Below are 20503 nucleotides of genomic sequence, written 5' to 3' on the forward strand. Positions count from 1 at the left end.
AAAAAAAAAAAAAAAAAAAAAAAAAAAAAAAGAGTATGTATGCTAGAACCAGACTGACTGAATTCATAATCTCATTTAGCCATGTGATTCTGGGTAAGCATCTTAATCTCTCTGTTACTCAGTTTCTTCATCAGTTAAGTGGTATTAATAGTTGTGAGAATTAAGTAAAATGATATTTGTTATAAGAGTATTCAGTGCTATTATTTCCAGTATTATTATTAACCCTAATCGATTATTTATTAAGAGAAATACAAAAGTATTTGTGTAAAAAAAATGTGTATTTAGAGATTGACAGGTAGTAACTTTATAGATATCCGGGAGAGTGGAAGATAGAAGTCTTTTTCTAATTCCATTTTATTTTCCCTTTTGTTCCCAATTGCACCCCCTTTGTTCCCAGTTGCACAAGTATACATCTCCGAGTTCTCATTAAACTACTTTAAATTGCAAGTGAAGTATAAACATTACTCCTCCTTTTGAAAGACTTAACCTATAAAGCACCTGAGATGGCGTTGTCTGTGGAATACTCTCCATCGATTGGTATTGCAATAAACAATTTTTGCTTTTTAAAATCTTGAGATGCTAACACAAACATAGAAAGGAAAGCCACTTGATCTTTGTAAGAGGTAGTTTAGATTCTTTAGCATTTGCCTAGCATATCCTGTATTAGATTATGAGTCATACAGAGAAATTCAAGTGTTCATCTACCATATTCCTAGGATACTCTTGAAAATGTCAGACATTTCAACAAACTACATCAACAAGAATACAATTATTCAAGAAAATAATTACCTTTGGTATACTATAACATACCTTCTTGTTGGCAAGCAATTCGTTGCAGTTGCTATTTGATCAGAATTTCCAGATGAATCTGTGGAATAGAGGGCACTTCTGCCCTTCCCTCAGCTCAGCTACTTCCTGCTTTCTTGAAAAAAGTCTTTTTTATTCTGTATTCACAATGCATTTATCTTTCACTGCTCAGTGGATGAAATGACACCTTCGTTTGCCCGGCGCGGTGGCTCATGCCTGTAATCCCAGCACTTTGGGAGGCTGGATCACCTGAGGTCAGGAGTTCGAGACCAGCCTGACCAACATGGAGAAACCCCATATCTACTAAAAATACAAAATCAGCCGGGCACAGAGGCACATGACTGTAATCCCAGCTACTTGGGAGGCTGAGGGAGGAGAATCGCTTGAACCTGGGAGGCGGAGTTTGCGGTGAGCTGAGATCATGCCATTGCACTCCAGCCCGGGCAACAAGAGCAAAACTCTGCCTCGAAAAAAAAAAGAGAGAGAGAAATGACACCTTCACTTACATGCTATGTAAACTATTAATGAACAAGAACTTATGGCCTATGTCTCTGAAGACAGCCTAGGGAATATCAGGGAGGCAGCACAACATGCATTTATGTGCACATTCTCTCTGGAATCTGATATATTTGGTTTTGAAGTCAAGCTTTGCCATTTGTTAGCTGGATAATCTTAGGCAAATTACTTATCTCTGAACCTTAGCTTTCTCATTTGCAAAATGTGATAATTATAGTACCTACTCATAGGACTGTGCTGTGGTCTGGATGCCTGCCCCCTCATGTTGAAATTTGATCCCAATGTTGGAGGTGGGGCCTACTGGGAGTCGTCTGGGTCATGAGGGCAGATCCCTCATGAATAGATTAATGCCCTTCCATAGGGGTGTGTGAGTTCTTGCTCTATTAGTTCCTTCAAGAGCCTGTTGTTAAAAAGAGCCAGGCACCTCCCCCACCCCTTGCTTCCTTTCTTGCCACTTCTGCATGTATCAGCTCCCATTCACCTTCTACCGTGAATAGAAGCAGTCTATGGCCCTCACCAAGAGCAGATGCTGGTGCCATGCTCATGCTTCTTGGATAGTCTGCAGAATTGTGAGCCAAATAAACTTCTTTTAAATAAATTACACAGCTTCAGGTATTCATTTACAGTAACACAAAAGGGACCAACACAGACTGTTATAAAAATCAAATTGGATAATGCACATTAAGTTATTTTAGGAGTGCCTGGCATATGGTGCTATGGTCTAAATGTTTGTGTTTCCCAAAAATTCATGTATTGAAATCCTAACCCCCCAGTGTGATATTATTAGAAGGTGAAGCCTTTGGCAGATAGTTAGGTCATGGGAGTAGGGCCTTTATGGATGAGTCTTTATGCCCTTATAAAAGAGGCTCCATGGTGACCCTTGTTCTTTCCACCGTGTGAGGATACAGTGAGAAGGCATCCTCTATGAACCAGTAAATGTGCCCTGACCAGACAGGAAATCTGCCAGCACCTTGGTCATAGACCTCTTAGCCTCCAGAACTGTGAGAAACAAATTTCTGTTGTTTACAAGCTACTTGGTTTATGGCATTTTTTATGGCAGCCCAAACAGGCTAAGACAAATGGTATTGCTTAATAATGACAGAAGTTAACTTATTCGTGTATGATAAGGTCATTGATTTTTTTTTTTAAGTGTAGGTAATTCAATGTGCCATGATATTCATTTTCTTTTTTTTTTTTTTTTTTAGACAGAGTTTTGCTCTTGTTGTCCAGGCTGGAGTGCAATGGCGCTATCTCAGCTCACCGCAACCTCTGCCTCCCGGGTTCAATCGATTCTCCTGCCTCAGCCTCCCAAGTGGCTGGGATTACAGGCATGCGCCACCATGCCTGGCTAATTTTTTGTATTTTTAGTAAAGACAGGGTTTCTCCATGTTGGTCGGGCTGGTCTCGAACTCCCGACCTCAGGTGATCTGCCTGCCTCGGCCTCCCAAAGTGCTGGGATTACAGGCGTGAGCCACCATGCCCCGCCCATTTCATTTAAATACTATTTAGCTACAGTGAGTTCCTTTAAGACTCACCCTTATTAGGAGCAACTAAAACATTCAGAAAAGGGGCCTGAAACTTACGTTCCTAATTCTGCAGGATTTGTTTCTGAGATATGCTATCCTACACATAAACCAAGCTTCATCCCTGCTAGTCTGTTGTATGATGCTCACATTGGTCTTTGAAGCCTCCTACTAACTCTAGCTCCTACAGTTTCTTTGATACTATCATGTTCTGCTTCTTTAGCATCTGTTCCACATTGACTCCTGGACCTCTGCTCGCCTCTTCTCTCCTTCAGGTTGCTCAGAATGATTACCCAGGATCTGACCTTGCTGTCTAGGCTTCAGGATCCTCTCTCATTAACTGCCTGCCACAGTTTGTTATGGTACATTGAGCCAGGCACTCTTGAGACCTGCCCTTTTTCAAGTCTCTGGTCTCAGAGGATTCAACAACAGATAACTTACATAGCAGTGCTATGGTTTGAATGTTCCTGCCAAAACTCATGTATAAATTTAATTGCCATTGTAACAATATTAAGAAGTGGAGTCTTTAAGAGGCGGTTAGGTCCTGAGGGCTCTACCCTTGAGAGTGGATTAACACCAATATCTTAGGACTGTGTTAGTTATTGCAGACTTGGGCTCCTGATACAAGGATAAATTCAACCCCCATTTGCCTCTCTCTGTCTTACTTCCACCTTTCACCTTCCGCCATGAGATGACCCTCATCAAATGCCTGCAATATGCTCTTGAATATTTCAGCCTCCTGAACCATGAGCCAAATACAGTAAACTTCTGTTGTTTATAGATTACCCAGTCTCTGGTATTCCTTTTTAGCAATGAAAAATGGACTAAGACCAGTGCAAAGTATACCATCACCCATCAACACTGTTTCTTACCACGCTGTTTTTCATCTATTTTTCACACAAACCCCCTCTCTCCCATATGTAGTTTCTTTATTTACTGTCTATGAATGTCTGCTAGTTGTATAAAGAGGAAAATCATTCTGCAGCCATAAGCTTATGTATGATGGAAAGCTTAAATGTGTGCAATATGTGTGAATTAGTGTAAGTATATATCAGCTGCATGGAAGAGGGGAAGCTACCTAGTCAGTAATAGGGGCACTCATAGAAAGAAGGTGGAAATGAATGCTGTGTAAGCAACCAATGAATGTCCATGGCAGTGAGTGAATGTGGACGACTTATGAAACAAATCTCATTCATAATAGAAAACGAATATATAGTCATGTGCAACATAATGACATTTTGGTCAATTACAGACTGGATATATGACAGTTTGCCCATACAATTATAATGGAGCTGAAAAATTCCTATTGCCTGGTGATGATGTAGCTATGATAATGTCATAACACAATGCATTGCCTTTTCTATGTTTAGGTATGTTTAGATACTTACCATTATGTTATAGTTGCCTATAGTATTCAGTATAGTAATGTGATGTATAGGTTTATAATGTAAAGCAGTAGGATGTATCACATAGCCCAGGTGTGTGGTAGGCTATACCATTCAGGTTTGTGTAAGTACACAGTATGATGTTCACAGAACGACAAAATCACCTAACATCATCTTTCTCAGAAATTTTTCCTGTTGCTAAGTGATGCATGACTATATTTTCATGTGAGTATATGACTATAAATGATGCAAGTTAAATATAATGTGCTGTCTTGGGAGTGTACAGTGCTCAATTATGAGACATACAAATGCAGGATACAAGTTGTCAAACTGGCAAGTTTTCAATCTGCAGCTATAAAATTTCTTCCAAGTTTTATCCCAGTGGGCAGAATAGGAAAAGAGATGAATTCAAGTGTAGACCTTCAAAATTGTCATGAAAAGAGGAAATATAACATAAAGGTTGTGGTATAATCAGTAAAGATTACTCTCAATGAATATTACTGCCACGTAGGCAATAGGCATTCCATAAAACTCTTATTGAATTGATTCAGATTTTCTTTTTTCTTTTTTTTATTATACTTTAAGTTTTAGGGTACATGTGACAACGTGCAGGTTTGTTACATATGTATACATGTGCCATGTTGGTGTGCTGCACCCATTAACTCATCATTTAACATTAGGTATATCTCCTAATGCTATACCTCCCCCCTCCCCCGACCCCACAACAGGCCCCGGTGTGTGATGTTCCCCTTCCTGTGTCCATGTGTTCTCATTGTTCAATTCCCACCTATGAGTGAGAACATGCAGTGTTTGGTTTTTTGTCCTTGTGATAGTTTGCTAAGAATGATGGTTTCCAGTTTCATCCATGTCCCTACAAAGGACATGAACTCAAAAAATGCTCATCATCACTGGCCAACAGAGAAATGCAAATCAAAACCACAATGAGATACCATCTCACACCAGTTAGAATGGCGATCGTTAAAAAGTCAGGAAACAACAGGTGCTGGAGAGGATGTGGAGAAATAGGAACGCTTTTACACTGTTGTGGGACTATAAACTAGTTCAACCATTGTGGAATTCAGTGTGGCGATTCCTCAGGGATCTAGAACTAGAAATAACATTTGACCCAGCCATCCCATTACTGGGTATATACCCAAAGGACTATAAATCATGCTGCTATAAAGGCACATGCACACGTATGTTTATTGTGGCACTATTCACAATAGCAAAGACTTGGAACCAACCCAAATGTCCAACAATGATAGACTGGATTAAGAAAATGTGGCACATATACACCATGGAATTGATTCAGATTTTCAAACAGGCCTGGAGTTTCACTTCACTAAGTAAGTGGAAAACACATATATGAATTGTCTGATTTTCTTTTCCCAACACCTCCAAAATTACTTATATTTTATCTAGTGTATCAATTACGTATTTACATTTGGCTGGTAGTTGTAGAAACTGGGAAAAAAAGTGGCTCCAACAAATTGGGGGTTTGTTTTTTTCTCATGTAGAATTCCAGAGGTGAGTACTGCAGGACTGGTATGGCAACACCACCATCCTTAGGGTGTGGCTTTGTTGTCAGTTCTCAAGAAGGCTGTGGAAATACCAGCTAATATGTCAACTGGGTCTTCCTACTCCCTTTAAAGGAGCTTCATCAAAAGTTCTAACCAATAACTTCTCCTTCGTATCTTTGACGAGAAGTGTAAAATATAGCCAAGCTAATCTGCTGGGGGTGCTGGGAAATGTTTCCAAAAAATTGAGACACTTGTTAGAAAAAAAAAAAAAGAAAGGAAGAAAGGAAATATGGAAAGGAGGAAAGGAAATATGGATATTGGGTAGGCAACTTTTTTTTTTTTTTGAAATGGAGTCTCACCCTGTCACCCAAACTGGAGTGCAGTGGCACGCTCTCTGGCTCACTGCAACCTCCGCCTCCCAGGTTCAAGCGATTCTCATGCCTCAGCTTCCCACGTAGCTGGGATTACAGGCATATGCCACCACGCCCGGCTAATTTTTGTGTTTTTAGTAGAGACGGGGTTTTACCACGTTCACCAGGCTGGTCTCAAATGCCTGACCTCAAGTGATCTGCCTGTCTCGGCCTCACAAAGTGCTGGGATTACAGTCGGGAACCACCGTGCCTGACCTGGGTAGGCAACTTCTATTCTCTGCTCTAGTCTATCCTTCTGACTATGAAAATATTTATGCACATCTTTCTTCCCATGTATTGACCACCACACTTGCCCTCCACCACACTTCCCCTCCTCCCAACAGAGGTAATAATTTCATCTAATTACTGTATCCAGTAAAAAGAAAAAAAATCAGTATATCTTCATCAGGTTTGGATGTGACAGAGAATACCACAATAAAACTCCTGTTCAGAAATAGGGGGATGCAAAAGCCTGAGCCCTAACAATCATCAAGTCATTCTGAACTAGAACAGTGACATTTGCTTGCACTGGCAGTAATTTGCTTGGTTAACCCATCTGGCAGTCCTTGAAATATTCAGAATTTTCTGGGAGGATTTCCCTTGTCCATTGTCTTCTGTTTTCCTTGATTCTGCTTTTGCGTAATTATTCCTCATACATTATCCTTCTGGATACATCTAAGGTAAGCTTTGGGAATGATGTCCTTTCTGGAAGCCACACAACTTTGGGCAGCTTGCTTCCTTTTGGTGCAGGTTCAAGACCCTGGAGATTGCTATGGAGTTTAACAGTCACAGACTGTTACAGGAAAGCTTGGGACTTTCTTAGGAATGTATTCCCTTAAAACTTAGTAGATTTCCAGCATATTTATTTCTAGTTAATTCATGTGCAGGTCATTATAGCCAAAGATCTTTTCTAGACTAGCGCTACTCAAAGTTACAAATTATGACAAGATTAGGTGCTTAGACCAGAATGTAAATCAACACACTGCTCCCTTCACTGAGAAAATCTTGATTTAAAAAAGTCATTTGACATCACCAATCATAAGGGAAACGCAAATTAAAACCACAATGAGATACCACCTCACACCAGTTAGGATGACTATTATCAAAAAGACAAGAAAAAACAAGTGTTGGTGAGAGTGTGGAGAAAGGGAAACCTTGTTGGTGAGGATGTAAGTTGATACGGCCACTGTGGAAAACAGTATGGAGCTTCCTCAAAAAAATTAAAACTACCATAAGGTCCAACAATCCCACGTCTGGGTGTATATCCAAACTAATTGAAATCAGGATCTTGAAGAGATATCTGTACTCTCATATTCATTGCAGCATTATTGACAATAGCCAAGATATGGAAACAACTTAAATTTCCATTAGTGAATGAATGGATAAAGACATTGTGGTATATGTACAAAGTGAAATATCATTCAGCCTTAAAACTAAAATTCTGCCATTTGCCATAAAATATGGAGGACATTATGCTAAGTGAAATAAGACAAGAAGAGAAAGAAAAATACTGGATAATATTACTTATATCTAGAATCTTTAAAAAGTCACATCCATAGAAACAATAAAATGGTGGTTACTAGGGAGGAGAGGAGGGAGATGAGGGTAGGAAATGGCGAGATGTAGGTCAAAGGGTGCAAAGTTGCAGATATGTAGGATGAATAAGTCCAGAGATCTAACGTACAACATAAGGGCTATAGTTATTTTATTGTATACTGGAAATCTGCTAACAGAGTGGACTTTAGGTGCACTTCCCACAAACAAAAGGGTAACTATGTGAGATAATGGATATGTTAATTTGCTTGACTATAGTAACCATTTCACTATGTATAAGTTTATCAAAACATTAGATTGTACAACTTAAATATATACAATACGAAAAGTCAGCTAAACTAAATGGTATGCATAGTGTCAAAGTTGATTTACATTCTGGTTCAAGCTCCTTATTTCCTCACTGATCAGTACCAAAAATTCATGAACTTACAGCCAGTCAGTGGACCACACTTTAAGTATCACTGGTCTAGATAAACTGTCTAAGCCTGAGAATTTGGGGCTTTTAGCTGCTTATCTTTGTACTCCAGCCATTCTCCTCTTCTTCTTTAGCTTGATGGTTACCACCTTCAGGACATTTGACACAATAAGCTCTGTTGAGAAAAAAGCACTATTAATTCGATCAGAGAATTTGTCCAGCAGAGCATCAATCTTATGGCTTCCCATTGGAGTACAAAGCCTTTAGCTTTTTCAACCCCTAAAGGCTACAAATTACAAGAATATCAGTAAACTTAAATTTCAGGCCAAAGGCTGAAAGCATCTTAGTACATTTATATTTTCTTCCATTTTTGCTGTCTGACTTCATCACTTTCTTATAAAACTTTTCTAAAAGCCATAAAAAGGAGCCAGAATATGCCAACTTCTGAAATTTCCTACTATTTTTCTTAATGCTATAGCCTTGGTTGACACTTGGTTTACAGTCTAAGGAATAGCAGGCAAGAGCTTGACTGTGGTCACAAGCTTTCCAGGCTGATATTCTTGTGTCTTTAAAATTAATTTCCCCATCTTTTCAATTCAGCCAATACTACATTTTAGATTCTGTTACTTGCAGCACCATTCTTCGGATACCAATTGCTGTCTATATAAGGATTTTTAGACATAGACCAAAAAAACCCATTCTACTTAATTTAAAAATTATATTTAGCTTAGTTTAATAAGGGCTATTAGATAATTCTCAGAATCACTGGGAGACCTGAAGGAACACACTGTAGACTAAATTTCTAGGAAGAACACCCTAAATCTAACTATAGAACTGGCTTATTAAGGAAGCTGTTATTGAGACAGGCCCAAGAACTATGCTGTTTCTGCTATAATTCCAAGACAGCTGCCTCCATGGCTGATCCTAGAAGAATGAAATGCCTTTGTTATTTTCAAGTAGATACCATCTTCTTACATGTGGCTACTACCACACATTGCTCACAATTTCCTTGCAGGTCTCACACCTGCAGAACATTAGCTCTAAGGATGAGAAATAAAGATTTTAGCAGGAAGTATATTGGGGTAGGTGTTGAATGAGCCAATCTACAGTATCTGCCATACCTAGTCTTTTCCTTCAGTTCTATCTAAGAGGAAGAAATGTTTCTATCCCTTTTAATGCCACATCTTCTTGAACTTTCAGGACCTGAATCCACCAACTGTTGCTGAATCTATTTTCAATCTCTCCTTCATTATGTGTTTTCCCTCAATCCAAAATCTTTCCCTACCTATACCTTCCTATCAAGGTTCTCGCATTCTCTTTCTTTTTCATTTCCTCAACATCAAATTTATAGAAAGGATAATCTGTTATTAACTATTCAGCCCACAGCAATCTAGACAGACCTGTGTAGTCAAAATTTTCTTGAAAATTTGAATGAATAAAAAGCTTTTATTTTGCCTTAGTCTAAATGCAGAACAAAAATAGGAATTTAGGCCGGGCGCGGTGGCTCACGCCTGTAATCCCGACACTTTTGGAGGCCGATGCGGGTGGATCATGAGGTCAGGAATTCGAGACCAGCCTGGCCAAGATGGTGAACTCCATGTCTACCAAAAATACAAAAATTAGCCAGATACGGTGGCGGGTGCCTGTATTCCCAGCTACTCAGGAGGCTGAGGCAGGAGAATTGCTTGAACCCAGGAAGCGGATGTTGCAGTGAGCCGAGATTGCACCACTGCACTCTAGCCTGGGCAACAGAGCAAGACTCCATCTCAAAAAAAAACAAAAAACAAAAAACAACAAAAAAAAAAAACGAGGGGAATTCACCAACACTATGATAATAGCGTAGACCTGATGTTTATATTTATCTAAGAACAAAGCAAGGTCCCTCATAAATTTTAAGCTTAAAGTTTACAAAGCACAATTGGAGCAATATACAAGGAATCATTTTTTTCTGCTTTGGCCCATGTTCTTTAAAAACAAACTTTTTAGTGAACGTATTTGGGTACACAAATTCCATGACAGATTAAAGCATACTGATAAATTTGTAAGCATGTGGTCTTATCAAGTATCTTCTAACCTCATATTTTCTGACCTTTAAACAAGGGTAATTTATTTATATAATACTGAAATATACAGGAAAACAACTTCAAATTCTAGACCACTTATTCCCACTCTTCCAAACTAGCATATTTCACATGACAAAGATTATTTCCTTGACCAATCTATAGTCAGGCTCCTGTATTTTCTCCTTGGCCCATATGTGTACTTTCTTGTAAAATCCAGTTTTAGCAAAGAACCCTTCTAGGTCAGTTTAGCAAAACCCCCCTACCCTTGACATCCGATCACTCTCAATATCTGATATGGCTACTCATTATCCACTATTCCCCAGGTGATATCTTATCACCCTGGCCTGTCTTCAGCAAGAATCCTGTTAGGTCAGTTTAGCCAGAATTTCTCCTTCCTCTGTTATTTCCTGTCAGTAATTTTCCATTCACTTAAACCATCCTGCTTCTTGGCTATAAATTCCCACTTTTTAATGCTATATTTGGAGTTGAGCCCAGTCTCTCTCCCCCTGCAAAATCCCATTGCAGTGGTTCCCTATCTATTGCAACAGTCACAAATAAAGTCTCCTATACTCTGTTTTAACAAGTGTCATTGAATAATTTTTTTCTTTAATATAGGGCTCCCAGAGACAAAACTTTATATCTATTTCCTGCCTAAGAAATTAGAAAGCCCCTGTTTGTAACCTACTGAATACTGCAAGGTCTATGCGATCATCTGCTTCTGCAACATAATCACTACTAGCACAGTACAATAATTGATCAATTGATGATGAATTCCCTAACCTAGATAATTAGCCTGAAGTAGAATCATGGCTAAAATGTCAAACTTTACACTGACATTATTTGAATCAAAAAGGAAAAAATCAAACATGAGCATCCACATTAAGCTCTACCAAACTGATATTCACTTATTAAGTAAAACTTACTTTCTTGAATTATCTATCTGTTGTCACAATTCTTTATTAGTAGGAAACCTAGCCATGGAATAGCTTTCTTGTATCTTAGAGTAAGAAGTTTTAATTCTCCTAGAAGCATACCAGTAGGGCTTACTCAATATGACTGAATGGGAAAATAGATTGGCATATGTCAAAATGACTCCATAAATAGGGAAGACATTTACATTAATATTGTGTATGTGTATTCTGATGAGAACCCTACTGTAAAGCTTTCAGGATTAGAAATGTTTTGTTCAATTTAACTGCATCAATACCACCTTGTGACACATGGAATATCCCAGCTTAAAATTCTTTAAGGCCTGTGGTTCTATGTTTAAAGTTTCCTAATTTACTGATTCTTCTCCATGTTCAGCTACTCCAAGGAAGCGGGGGCCTGAGGGGGGTGGGGTGGGATCACTTTGGCTTTTGATCAGTATAAAATAAGATTTTTATTATTGCAGATGCCAATAAGAACGATGAAGATAATTACTTTTTCCTTTTTGCTACATGAAGTTTTAAAAAATAGCTTTATTGAAGAAAAATAGCATAAAATAAACTGCACATCTTTGAAGTACACAATTTGTTAAGTTTTGAAATATATATACACATGGGAAACCATCTCCACAATCAGAATGGTGACCACACCATCACCCCCAAAATCTCCTCTTGCCCATTGGCAATCCTTCCCTTCCATGCCTCCTCCCTCTCCCCTTCCCCAAGCAACCCCTGGTTCACTTTCTGTCAATATATTAATTTGTATTTTCTTAAGTTTTGTGTAAATAGAACTATATGGTATGTAGTGTTTACTGGCTGGCTTCTTTCACTCAGTAAAATTATTTTATGATTCATCCATGTTGTTGTGTGTATCAACAGTTCATTCCTTTTTATTGTTGAGTAGTAATACATGGTATGAACATACCACAATTTGTTCACCCATTCACCTGTTGATGGACATCTGGGTTGTTTCGACTTTTTGGTTACTACAGACAAAGTTGCTATAAACATTCACCTACATGTTTTTGTATGGATATGTGCTTTCCTTTTTCTTGGGTAAATACCTAGAAATGGAATGGCTGAATAATACGTTAGCTATACGTTCAATTTTTAAAGAAATTTCCAAAGTGGTTGTGTCATTTTATATTCCTACCAGCAGGATATAAGAATTCCAGCTTGGCTGGGTGTGGTGGTCCACGCCTGTAATCCCAGCACTTTGGGAGGCTGAGGTGGACAGATCATGAGGTCAGGAGATCAAGACCATCCTGGCTAACATGGTAAAAACCTGTCTTTACTAAAAATACAAAAAATTAGCCGGGTGCGGTGGCTCACGCTTGTAATCCCAGCACTTTGGGAGGCCGAGGCGGGCGGATCACAAGGTCAGGAGATCGAGACCACGGTGAAACCCCGTCTCTACTAAAAATACAAAAAAATTAGCCGGGCGTGGACTATGGAAGAGGCTGAGGCAGGAGAGAATGGCTGAACCAGGAGGGACTTGCAGTGACCGAGACTCTACTGCACCAGCCTGGCGACAGGAATACAAAAAATTATCTGGGAGTGGTGGCTGGCGCCTGTAGTCCCAGCTACTCGGGAGGCTGAGGCAGGAGAATCGCTTGAACCTGGGAGGCGGAGGTTGCAATGAGCCGAGATCGCACCACTGCACTGCAGCTTGGGTGACAGAGCGAAACTCTGTCTCAAAAAAAAAAAAAAAAAGAATTCCAGTTTCTTCACATCATTATCAATATGTGTCATTTTAATAGATGTGTAGTGACATTTCATTGTCATTTTAATTTGCAATACCCTTAGTGACTAACGATGTTGAGCATCTTTTCACATGTGATTTTTCTTGTTTTTTGTTTTTGTTGCAATCCATGTATCTTCCTTGGTAAAGTGTCTATTGAAGCCGTTTGCCCACTTTTTTATTGAGTTGTTTGTTTCTTATTAGGTTTTGAGTGTTCTTTATATATCCTGCACACAAGTCTTTTATGATATGTATGCTTTGCAAATATTTTCTCCCAATCTGTAGCTTGACTTTTCAGCCTCTTAACCGTGTCTTTTGAAGAGCAAACGTTTTCATTTTTCACAAAGTCTTTTATATTTTTTCTTTTATTGACTGTGCTTATTGTGTTGTATCTAAGTGAATGTTCCCTAATCAAAGGTCACAAAGGTCGTTTTTTCTTTGAAAATCTTTATAGTATTAGCTTTACATTTAAGTCTATGATACACTTTGAGTTAATTTTTGTGTATGGTGTGAAGTTTTATGGGTTTTTTTTTTTTTGCATATGGATAGCCACTTATTTCAGCAGCATTTGTTAAAAAGACAATGCTTTCTTCATTGAATTGCCTTTGAATATTTGTCAAAAATCAAATGTCCACATATGTAAGTCTATTTTGGACTCTATTCTGTTCCACTGACCTATTTGTCTATCTTGATGGCAGTACACATTGTTTTGATTACTGTACCATTATAGCAGACTTGAAATCATTGTTGTGCCCCCAAATTTGACCTTTTTCAGGCTAGTTTTGCCTATTCTAGGTTTTTTGCATTTCCATCTGCATTTTAGGATTAACTTGTCAATTTTTAAAAAGTAACAAACTGGGATCTTAATTGAGATTGCATTGACTCTATAGAACTATTTTGGGAGAACTGAGCTCTTAATAATACTGAGTCTTCCAACATATGACCAAAGTATGCTGTTCCATTTATTTAGGTCTTCTTTCAGTTATCTCAGCAATAACTTTCAGTGTACAGGTCTTACACAAATTTTGTAAGCTTTATTCCTAAGTATTTATCTCTAAGTATTCCTAGGTGTTTTTGATTCCTAAGTGCTATTATAAAAGGTATTGCTTTTGAAATTTTAATTTTTAATTATTCATTACTAATACAGAAAAATATAATTGATTTTTTGTATATTGATCTCATAACCCACAATCTTGATGAACTCATGCATTAGTTCTAGTAGCTTCTTAGTGGATTCCATCAGATTTTCTACATAGGCATTCATGTTGTCTAAGAATAAAGATAATTTTAATTTTTCTTTAAGGTATAGATGCCTTTTATTTCTTTTTCTTGCCTGATTACACTGGACAGAACCTCTAATAGAATGTTGAACAGAAGTGGTAAGAGTGGACACCCTTGTCTTATTGCAGATCTTAAGGAATGTCTTAATATGTTTTGTGCTACTATAACAGAATACCACAAGCTGGGTAATTTGTAATAAACAGAAATTTATTCACTCTTAGTTTTAGAAGCTGGAAGGTCCAAGATTGAGGGGCCAGTATCTCATAAGGACCCGTTTGGTAAGTCATTCCATGGCAGAAGGGCAAAGAGAGGCAGGAAAGAGCAAGAGAGCAAACTTGCAGTCTCAAGCCCTTTCATAATTGGCATTAATCCATTCATGAGGGTGGAGCCCTCATGACCTAAACACCTCCCATTAGGCCTTACCTCTCAACACCATTGCACTGGGGATTAAGTTTTTAACATATATTTTTGTGGGGTAAGGGCACCTTCAAACCGTAGCAGGATAAAAACATTCCGTCTTTCACCATTAAATATGATGCTGCCTATATGTTTTTCATAGTTGCTCTTTATCTAATGGATAAAATTTCATTTAATCCTATTTTGTTTAGATTTTTATGAGAAATGGATTTCAGAAGTTGTCAAATGACTTTCTGCATCTATTAAAATCGTGTGTGTGCGTGCGTGTGTGTGTACTAATTTGTTAGTATGATGCTTTTTAGTGTTAAATTAGCTCTCCATTACTGAGATAAGCCAAACTTTGTTGTGATGTACTACCCTTTATATATGTTGTTGGATTCAATATTCTGAAGTTTTGTTTAAAATTCTTGCCTCTAGATTCATGAGAGATATCAAACAGTAGTTTTCTTTTTTTCTGATGTTTTTGTAAGGTTTTGGTATCAAAGCAATACTGGCCTCATAGAATGAGTTGAGAACAGGTCTCTCATCTTCTAATTTCTGGAAGAGTTTTTGTAAAATTATTTTTCCCTAAATGTTTGGCAGAAATCACCATTAATCACATTTTAATATAAAAACTAAAAATGAACAAGTATAAGAAACAAATTAAAGAATTTTAGTGATTTAATAGATGCTTAAATATGGCTATAACTTATCTAAAATCTGTCCTTTGGGATCACTAATTTTTGCTGTGTTTAATTTGGCTGAAAGAAATTTCTCCTTATCCATATGTATTTTTAATAGATGCATTGACATAAAGTATATATAGCATAACATTTATCCATTTAAGATATATATTTCAGTGTTTTGTAATATATCCACAGAGTCAAACAATAATAACCATAATCTAATTTTAGAATATTTTCATCAACTCCAGAAGAAAGTGTACCTATTAACAGTTACTCCCATTAACCCCCCTCCAGTTCCTGGAAACCACTAATCTACTTTCTGTCTCTATGGATTTGCCTGTTCTGGATATTTCGTATAAATGGAATAACATATGTAGTCCTTTGTGACTGGCATCTTTCACTTACCATAATGTTTTCAAAGCTCATCCATGCTGTAGCTTACATTAGTACTCCATTCCTTTTTATTGCCTAATAATATTCCTTTGTAAGGACCACATACATTTTAAGAAAAATACTTCCAACTTATATTAGATATGATTATGCTGTAGGAAAATCTAAATTTTTCAGTTAAAAAATCTGCCATTTTCAGTTAAGATGCTGGATCATAAGGATACTAGGAACCTAGTTATATTAATGATGATGAATAAAATCTAATTTTTAAGCTAAAAACCATAACACAGATTACAGTGACAGTTGCACAACTCTGTGAATATACTAGAGGCCATTAAATTGTAACTTTAACTATGAGTTATATGAATTATATATCATTAAAGTTGTTTTTCATAAAAAAAGATATAACAGATACAAACCTGTTCACCGAAGAGGGAATGGAAAGACACACCAATGAGCAAGAGGCTGAAGCCACAGGCTTTTTGGGCTTTGGGACCAAAAACATGATATGGTGTTAGAAAGTGAACTCAAGTGGGACAAACAGAGTTTTTGAGCATCTACTTATAAGAGGTGTTGGAGCCTAGTTCACTAGGTGAAATGAGGGGTGGGAGTGGGAGTATTGAGTTGAGCTTTCTTCTCTTCTCTGATAAATCCACCACTGCCCAGGGATGTAAGCAATAACTAGCTGCCTGCTTGGGGTGGCAAGAAAGAGTAGTGACAACTCTGCAGCAGGGAACACAGTCAGCTATGCACTGAAGTGGAATTGATATAGAAAAAGAGCAGTGAGCTGCTATAGATGAGTTGGGTCTAAACTGGGGACCCTGGGGGCCTGATGGCAGCAACCTCAAAACTGTAAACGTGGAGTGGAAAGCATGAAAGATAGAAAAAAGATATCCCCACTCAAGGAAACTTACAAAGTGAAATGTCAAGTATGTAAAAGAAATTTATGCCTGCAATCCCAGCACTTTGGGAGGCCAAGGCAGGTGGATAACCTGAGGTCAGGAGTTCGAGACCTGCCTGGCCAACATGGTGAAACCTCACGTCTACTGAAAATACAAAATAAGCCAGGCATGGTGGCAAGCACTTGTAATCCCAGCTACTCAGGAAGCTGAGGCAGGAGAATCGCTTGAAGCAGGGAGGCGGAGGTTGCAGTGAGCTGAGATCATGCCATTGCACTGCAGCCTGGGCAACAAGCGTGAAAACACCATCTCAAAACAAAAAAAAAAAGAAAGAAAGAAATTTATGGCATGAAAGATAGCTAACAAACTCAACAAGAGGGAGAATTCAACTTCCAAATAAATGGAAATAAGAGAGTACTCTGGAGAGATTTTGAAGATCTTTAAAGAGATACAGATTGGAATAACATATGAAAAAGCAGCATGCTTTGAAATAAAATTTGTCAGAAATGAATCAAGAATATAAATAAAGATGAGATCAACTATAAATTGAATAAAGTGGATGAAAATGGGTAAAAAGGAAGATAGACATGAGAAATTTACCAATGCATCATAGGAGCTACACATACCAAAAATAGATAATGTCTAACCTAAGTCTAACCTTAGCTCTAACCTACCTAAATGATGGATTAATTTCCTCTGGCTACTGTAAGAATTTACCACAAACTTCGAGGCTTAAAACAAACAAAAAATTATTTTCTCATAGTTCTGGAGCCCAGAAGTCCAAAATCAAGGTATTGATAATGCCGTACCCCCTCAAAGGCTCTAGGAGAGAATCTCGCCTTGCCTCTTCTAGTGTCTGGTGGCTTCTAGTGTCTTTGATCTATGACCACATAACTCTAATATCTGCCTCCGTCTTCACATGTTCTTTTCCTTTTCTTCCTATGTTTGTCCTCTGTGTGTCTCTTATAAGGATACTTGTTATTGGATTTAGGGCCCACCCAGATAATCCAAGATGATCTTTAAAGAGACCTTTTTTTTTTTTTTAAATAAAGTCATTCACAGATTCTGGGGATGAGCACATGGATATATCTCCTTGGAGGCCACCATTTAACCCACTATAAGGGGAGACTAAAAGGAATAGCAGAGTGACAATATTTTTAAAATAATGACTATTTTTTCAGAATTGAAGAAATACAAGAATTTTCACATAGAAAGTACACACCAACATGCAAAAAGGATAAATAAAAATGATTCTACATGCACACACATCACAGTGAAAATGAGGGACATTTAAGAGTTTAATCTTAAAAGCTACCAGACAGACTAGACTATCTATAGATAAATGATTATACTGACAGCAAATTTTCATCAGCTATACTATATGTCAGGAAACAATGAAATAAAATTGTGAAGAAAAAGGACTTCCAACATAAAATTTATCTTCATTTAAACTATCATTCAAAAGTGATGATTGATTAAATTTTTTTCATACGTACAAATAAAAAAGAACAGATTTGCACACAAATACGTGCTTTAAAAATAATTAAAACAGGTACTTCAGCAAGAACAAAAATAAACCCAGAATTAGGAGGTAAGGTGGAAGAAGAAACATGAAATGAAAGAAAGTTGAGATGAAAGATAAAAGAAATCAGAAAATATGCTGCTAAATCTAATTATCTGATGACTGGAAATCACTAATTTTTGTGATTAAACAAAAAGTTGGAGACAAAAAGACATAGGATGGAAAAAAGAAAAGTGGAAACAAAAAAATCTGGAGGATAAAATGATGAGGAGAGAGAACGGAGGAAGATGGGGGAGAAAGAAAATCCTCTTTGAAAGCATCATAGAAAAAAATGTGCTACAAATGTGAAAAACATTTGGTCCAGCCATTTCACTTCTAGAAATTTATCCTAGGAAAATAATTAAGACAGATGTAAAAATTTGGTTCCACAAGGGTGGCCCTCATTGGATCAAGATCTAACAAAAGAAAATTTAATAAATAAATTATGAAATATTAAGACAATAAAATATTATATAACAATATTTTATATAAATACTTGGCATGTGAATATTTTTCTGATGCATTGTTAAGTAAAAGAAGACTTTTACAAAACAATATTGACCATATGATCCCATTAAAAAAATACATGCATGTATGCATTGTAAAATATCTGAAAGTTTCCATGCCAATATAGTTAATACAGTGATGGGATTGTTTTTTAAATGTTAATCAATATGCTTATCAATCTGCATTTCTATTTTTACAATGAATATATGTTGCTTTTGTAATAATATTTATTTATGGGGAGCAATTCTTAGAGGATGGGGGTATATTAGTTTTCTATTGCTGTACAGCAAAATACCACAACTTTAGCAACTTAACAAAAATAATATTTATTTCTATGGGTCAGGAGTTTGGGCATGGACTAGTTGGGTTCTCTGATCATCATCTCACTAGGCTGAAAGCAAGGTGTTGGCCAGGGCTGCAGTCTCTTCTAAAGCTTTGTGCTCTCTTCCAAGATCATGTGGTTATATAGATAGCGTTCGTTTTCTTGCAACTGTTGAACTCATGGTGACTGCCTTCAAGGCCAAGAGAAAGCATGTCTGCAGCTTCTGTTTGTCTGCTTTAAGGGCTAACCTGATTAGGTCAGACTCACCCAGGGTAAACTCCCTTTTGTTTGACCCAAAGCAGCTGATCAGGAACCTTAATGGCATCTGCAAAATCTCTTTTGCCATCATATCCCCGAGTCCCACCCATAATCAAGGGGAGAGTATTTGATCCCCTAAGATTCTGCACTCTTCTTTCCTAACTGAATAAACTGGAAAATGTTAATTCTTTTTCACAGTTCACTATTTAAAATGTGCTTCAGTAATGAACCTCTAGGAGATGTCTTTTTTTATTCCACAATTCCACCTCCCAGTTTGGTGCGGGGAACCTAGCTATTTCAATACAAGCATGGTATTCGTTCACTTATTTATTTTTGCAGGCTAAAAGCTGAATTGCCAAAAGAAATAAATCAAATACAGCCTTTTGAAAATTGAACCTATTATGCTAAGCTGATGTATTCTCACAGAGGAAAAGAGCAAAGCACTTGGAACTAATGGAATTGGCTGAGCACCTGGATTTTTAAAAGGCCATGGACCATTTCCTGGCTGACCCTCGCATGGCAGTAAATTGTAGTGGCATCTGAGTAATACAGACACATATCCTTGACATATACTAGTCACAATCATAAAGTTTTAGGTAGTATTTATTATGATTTTTTTCGGCTTGAAATGTGCAGAACACATACTCAGAAATGAAATGTAATATTGGATTATTTTTTCAAAATTGATTGGGGTAGTAGAAGGTAACCAGAATGTTCCCTAGCAACAATAACATTAGCTGATTTATGAACATTAGCAGATTTATGAACATTACCATTAGCCAGCAGAATCAGACAAAGCAGCCTTGACAAAATTTAAGCTGACAGGAACGCCATATTGTTGAACACCAACTTATTAGGACCAAGAAAACAAAAGGTTCAACCAATCATCCCTTTAATTTAGGCAGTTGTTACACAGGGCTTTTCTATTGTTTTCTTTCTTCAATAGTAACTTACAACTTGGACCTGGGAACTTAATTATATCTTAGACTATTAATTTTCAAAGAAATCTAGAAGTGTTTTGAAAACACTTATCCACAGAAATTATTAGGATGCTTGAACCTTTCATTTATCGTTGTTAAGGGAAAGTGCCTGATGAAATTTTGGATAATATTTACAAAGCTGCTTTGCTGTCCTGTGGATAGAGATGCTTATGTGTATTGATATCAAATCATGTTCAAATTAGCGAAATTAAAAATAGTTTGTTTTCATGCACAACTCATATACATGTGGGAGTGCTCAGTTATGAGTATCTGAAAGGGAAGGTTAGAATCTGTGGCTTACATATCTCACTTAGTAGGGGAAAGGGAGAGGTGAAAGGGCTTCTATGGGAAGAACAAATAGAT

Source organism: Hylobates moloch, unplaced genomic scaffold (genome assembly GCF_009828535.3).
Source record: "Hylobates moloch isolate HMO894 unplaced genomic scaffold, HMol_V3 SCAFFOLD_7, whole genome shotgun sequence".
NCBI lineage: Eukaryota > Metazoa > Chordata > Mammalia > Primates > Hylobatidae > Hylobates > Hylobates moloch.